Here is a 6,607-nt window from a genome sequence, read left to right on the forward strand (position 1 = left end):
AACCCCAATAAGATTCATGACAATTTGAAGAGAATAATATTGATGCAAACCCTGCCTCCTTGGACCAAAAGGAACAGAAACAGGAAAATAAAGGCCTCTGGAACTTTAACTTTCTATGAAAAATAGAGCAGGCTAAGACAGCTACTCAACTGCAAAAGCAGCTATTTCTATCAAAAAGGGAAGACTTCTTAGACAGCAGAACCAAAAAAGTCTGGAGCTGAAGTCAAGATCCAAGAACAATGGATATGAGAATCACTCCCAGGCTGCAGAACTTGATCCTAATTAAGGAACCTGCTTTGCTCCCAGAGGAGGGAAAGCTGCTGACATGTACCCAATTGTTTTTCAAAATTGCAAGAAAATCATGACTGCTATGTGCTTCCCACTCTTAGTCTCTTTTTTTTCTTAAAGTTTTTTAAAATTTTAGATTACTTTTATATTTACTGAAAAGTTGCAAAGATAATAGAGAATTCCCATATACTCCTCATCTACTTCCCAAACTATTAACATTATACACAACCATGAAGCATTTGTCACAACTAAGGAATTAATATTGTAATTACAATATAGTAATATAGTAACTACACTACTAATAATGAAACTCCACAGTGTTTCATTATTAAATAGTGAAAATTTTCACTATTTCCCCCACTGTCCTAATGTTCTGTTTCAGAGTATTCTGCAAGATACCACAGTGCATTCAGTCATCACGACTCTTCAGTTTCCTCTGTGATGGTATCTTAGTCTTTGCATTTGATGACCTTGACAGTTTTCAGGTGTACTTATCAGGTATTTTGAAGATGAACTGGGTGTCTTTGACCCTCTAATTAAGTTTTTCAGTTTTTTTTAATGGACTAGAACCAGTCTCTCCAAGGAGCTCTGGATCCTGCTATTGCTTAATAGAATTAGAAAGCAAGATGTGGGTGTTGAATATTCCCATTGCTCCATTCTTACTTTTTTTGAACAGGAGTGTCTATTATGGTTATTCTGCCCCTCTCTTACCATTGTATACTGCTGTGTGTGACTGGAAGATCATTTGTGTTTCTAGTTCCCAGCTCTTAGAATCAAAAGAAGCTGCACCTGAGGAACTAGACCTGAAGCGCTTCACCCACACTGAACCAGACACTGGTTATGAGATACTGGACTCAAAACCTGATGCTATAATTGGAGTGAGAATTTGGAGTCCTTGGATGTGAGTGAGCATATTTTGCATGTGGAAGGCATGTGAATAATTTGTGTGACCAGAGGTAGACTCTGATATATTGTTTGATGGTTAAAACATTACGCACATCCCTTTGCAAAGTGGCTCTGCCACTCCTCCCATGCAGAGATAGAGTCTATTTCTCCATTCCCTTAAAATTGAACTGGGTTTGTGGTGGAAGAAATGTGGAAATGACATTTTTTGGGTTCCCGAGCATAGGTCTTAAGAGCCTTGCAACTGCTGCTTTCATTTTCTTGGAATCCTATGACTTCTCTAGGCTTGTGAAGAAGCCCAGCCATCCATGTGATCCCAGGTGAGCCCGGCCCTCAGCTAACTCACCAGCTGAATGCAGCAACATGAGTGAACCCAGGGGAGCCCAGCAGAATCCAGCCAACAAATAGAATCATGAGAAATGATAATTCACTATGTTTTGGAGTAGTTTGTTAAGAAGAAATGGATAATTAACACAGTACAACTGACTACCAAAAAAAGATCATATTTTTATTCATCCAATATGTAAGTTCTATTTACCCAAGTCAGGGTTTTTGGTAGGCAATAAAATATAGTCAACTGTAATAGCAAGTTAATATCTTAATTTTCTCTTTTCATTTTATAGTATTTTTACTGATGACATATGGAATTAATGCTTTACTGGAAAAGAGTTTTAACAGTAAAAATTTTGAGAATTGTCACAGATTGGCAAGGTATTTGGACAATTGAAACTTCTGATTCCCCCTCAGATGTCATCATAGAGATACCTACTTACTCCACCTGAAACTAGAGATTAGTTCTCTGGGAGTCAAGGTTAGGACACTGCAGTGTAATTGTGACTGGAAACTGGCAGGCTTATATTGTTCAGTAGAGACAGCAACTTTTTCATGAAGAAAGTTCTATTTACCTCTTCAGATTTACTTCAAATTATTGACCTTGTTTATTCAATCCTAAACACACTGGCCTTCTGTGTCCATTGAAGATAGTTACCAACTTCTTTTCTTTAGTTGATTCCTAGGTTTTTAATATCTTTACATAGTGTTAATTTGGATTGACATCATTTCATTCATCTCTTCAACAAACACATATTAAACATAACATTTAATGAACCAGGAATACAACAATGATTACTATATAGCTGATGCCTTTAAAAGGATACAAATGAAAATTTATCATGAAATACTGTCAGTGTAACCTTAGAGGAGGGAATGGGTAGTCTTCTAATGTAAATTGGGTGAATTGTAATAGAGACTCTAACTCCATTATTTGACTACTGCTGACAGCTTTTAAACCAAACACCTTTCTTTTCCCCTCTGCCCCACATCTGGGCAAACTTATAGGAAGACCTGAGTGCTTCCTTCTTTGTTATGGGAGGTTTAAGAACACTTTCTCTGGCCACACCCCCTAACCACCATAAAAATCTCAGGCTAGTCTCCTTCCCTTGGTCTCTCAAATCATTTTTTATGAGGGTAGGAGGCCAACCCACTATCCCCAGAAAGCTGATTATGTAAGTAACAAACATTTTCAAACCTTCTTTGTGCCTGTGTGGCACCATCATTCTCAAGCCAAATTTTGAGAAAGGGTAGCCATCTTGTCTCTAAAGAGTGACCACAAAAGAGATGATCATGAAAGGTAGCCTGGATGATATTTGAACAGCATCTTAAACTGTGTATACTTAGCATGTAGGATTATAATTCTCTTTTTACCTACTTATGTCTTGCCCGGAAGTAACTAATATCCTTAAAGGAAAGAAATTACTCATTCTTGTATCCATATCAACCAGCATCGTACATGGAATGTAATAGATGTTCAAATACTTTTTGAACACATGAATGGTTTTCAGATGCCAAGAGAGAGCATGATTTTAAGGAAGAGAGGGTAGTTGAGAGTATGAAAAGAAAAGAGGATAAATAAGAAGTGTATTAAAAAGTAGCTACTGAGTTTGGGAATTTAGAAGTAAATGATCATGTTTTTTCAGAATCCTTTAAAGTGTGATGTGGGCAAAAGTCAGACTGCGAAGGCCAGAGATGGGCAAGTTGAGAAAGTAAATGTTGACTACTGTTTTAGCAAATTGGAATAAAGATTATTCAGGCAAGACTGAAGATAAGCAGAGAGAAGAGCCAGAGAAGAAAGCATGGCCAGGTGAGGATTTTTTTTTTTTTTTTTTTTGAGGAGGGGAATAAGATAACAAAGTTTTTTTTTTTTTTTTTTAATAAACTATGGTTACATCCAGTCAAGCAAAAGAGATTAAGATAAGACACAAGAAAGAAGAATTAATTGATAGATTTTGATGGGAAAGGCAAGATGGAAGTTTTGGATTTTAAAAAATGAAGCTAAACTAACAAAGAAAGGTAGGGAGGAGAAAATTGCAAGTGGCAGATTTGATCTTGATTAGAAGAAAGTACAACTCAACCAAATATACTCAAACAATGTAAGTACATATGGATATGGATGTGTGTATCTTTTAGGTGGCTAGGATCAGTAGGACATTGAGGGAGAAAATGCATAATGGCTTCCTAAAGTGGTGGAAGCAAGGTTATCTGTGGAAGGCCCTGAGGAATGGGATTTAGAAGGGAAATTAAGGATGTGGTGATGGTTTAGAACACTGGAAAGTAGGAATGGCAGACTCACTGAGCACAGAGAAGTGAAAGCATTGACAGACAGCACACAAGGCCCACCTTGTGGTAGAGACTAGGACTTTTCAGGGACACTAATCTGCAGAAATGTGACATTTTCCCAGTCTGGATATACCACAAGAATTGGGATCCAGGATCTCAAGGCTATACATATTAGAATCCCCTCCATTTTCACTCAGACTGAAACTAATTTTTCTAACAATTATTATGTCCTGTTTTGCTTTATCTTCTCTCTCCCTCACATTGGTGTTAACCTGGATGGTTTGTCCTGGGCAAGTAAGGCACGGGAAGATGTGCAGAGAGGTCCCCCTCACAGCTCCTCTTGGACTTGGGTTGTAGAACATTGCTATATAACATTCACTTTAGAACAATTTCTGATTTCTTTAAAAAGAAAGAAAATTTAAAAAGATTGAGATGGAGTCCAAATACATATTTTTATTAACTTTTGGAACTTCTGAACATTTAATGCAATTAAATCAATTATCCATAGAAAGAGAATCACTTTAAAAAGTGGATAAGGGAGGTGGGAGAAGATGGCGGAAGAGTAAGAAGCGGAGATCACCTTCCTCCCCACAGATACATCAGAAATACATCTACACGTGGAACTGCTCCTATAGAACACCCACTGAATGCTGGCAGAAGACCTCAGACCTTCCCAAAGGCAAGAAACTCCCCATGTACCTGGGTAAGGCAAAAGAAAAAATAATAACCAGAAACAAAAGAACAGGGACGGGACCTGCACCAGTGGGAGGGAGCTGTGAAGGAGAAAGGTTTCCACACACTAGAAGCCCCCTCATGGACAGAGACTGCAGGTGGCAGAGGGGGAAGCTTCTGAGCCACAGAGGAGAGCACAGACATAAGGTGCAGAGGGCAAAGCGGAGAGATTCCCGCACAGAGGATCGCCGACCAACACTCACCAGCCCGAGAGGCTTGTCTGCTCACCCGCCGGGGCGGGCGGGGGCTGGGAGCTGAGCCTCAGGCTTCAGTCGGATCCCAGGGAGAGGTCTGGAGTTGGCAGTGTGAAAACAGCCTGAAGGGGTTAGTGCACCACGGCTAGCCGGGAGAAAGTCCGGGAGAAGTCTGGAGCTGCCGAAGAGGCAAAAGACTTTTTCTTGCCTCTTTGTTTCCTGGTGCGAGAGGAGAGGGGATTAAGTGCGACGCTTAAAGGAGCTCCAGAAACGGGCTTGAGCCGAGGCTGATTGAGACGCTGAGGCTGCTGCTGCCGTCACCAAGAAGCCTGTGTACGAGCACAGGTCACTCTCCACACCTCCCCTCCCGGGAGCCTGTGCAGCCCGCAACTGCCAGGGTCCCAGGATCCAGGGACAACTTCCCCAGGAGAATGCACGGTGCGCCTCAGGCTGGTGCAACGTTATGCTGGCCTCTGCTGCCGCAGGCTCGCCCCACATACATACCCCTTCCTCCCCCCTGCCTGAGTGAACCAGAGCCCCCAAATCAGCCGCTCCTTTAACCCCGTCCTGCTCTGACCGAAAAGCAGACGCCCTCGGGCGACCTACGCGCAGAGGCGGGGCCAAAGCTGAACCCCAGGAGCCATGCGAACAAACAGGAGAGGGGGGAAGTCTCTTCCAGCAGTCTCAGAAGCAGCGGATTAAAGCTCCAAAACCAACTTGAAGTGCCCTGCATCTGTGGAATTCCTGAATAGACAGCGAATCATCCCAAGTTGAGGAGGTGGACTTTGGGAGCAAGATATATTATTTTTTCCCCTTTTTCTCTTTTTGTGAGTGTGGATGTGTGTGCTTCTGTGTGAGATTTTGTCTGTATAACTTTGCTTTCACTATTTGTCCTAGGGTTCTGACTGTCCCTTTTTTTTTTTTTTACTTTTTAAAACTTTTCTTCTTAATAATTATTTTTTATTTTAATAACTTTATTTTATCCTACTTTATTTTATCTTCTTTCTTTCTTCCTTTCTTCCTTTCTTCCTTCCTTTCTTTCCTTTCTATTTTTTCTCCCTTTAATTCTAAGCCATGTGGATTCAAGGCTCTTGGTGCTCCAGACAGGCGTCAGGGCTGTGTCTCTGAGGTGGGAGAACCAACTTCACGACACTGGTCCACAAGAGACCTCCCAGCTCCACGTAATATCAAACGGCAAAAATCTCCCAGAGATCCCCATCTCAACACAAAGACCCAGCTTCACTCAACGACCAGCAAGGTACAGTGCTGGACACCCTATGCCCAACAACTAGCAAGACAGGACCACAACCCCAAACATTAGCAGAGAGGCTGCCTAAAATCATAATAAGGCTACAGACACCCCAAAACACACCACCAGACGTGGACCTGCCCACCAGAAAGACAAAATCCAGCCTCATCCACCAGAACACAGGCACTAGTCCCCTCAACAAGGAAACCTACTCAACCACTAAACCAACCTTAGCCACTGGAGACAGACACCAAAAACAATGGGAACTACGAACGTGCAGCCGGCAGAAAGGAGACCACAAACAGAGTAAGATAAGCAAAATGATAAGACAGAAAAACACAGCAGATGAAGGAACAAGATAAAAAGCCACCTGACCTAACAAATGCTGAGGAAATAGGCAGTCTACCTGAAAAAGAATTCAGAATAATGATAGTAAAGATGATCCAAAATCTTGGAAATAGAATAGACAAAATGCAAGAGACATTTAACAAGGACCTAAAAGAACTAAAGAGGAAGCAAGCAACGATGAAAAACACAATAAATGAAATTAAAAATACTCTAAATGAGATCAAGAGCAGAATAACTGAGGCAGAAGAACGGATAAGTGACCTGGAAGATAAAATAG

Source organism: Physeter macrocephalus, chromosome 15, assembly GCF_002837175.3.
Source record: "Physeter macrocephalus isolate SW-GA chromosome 15, ASM283717v5, whole genome shotgun sequence".
NCBI lineage: Eukaryota > Metazoa > Chordata > Mammalia > Artiodactyla > Physeteridae > Physeter > Physeter macrocephalus.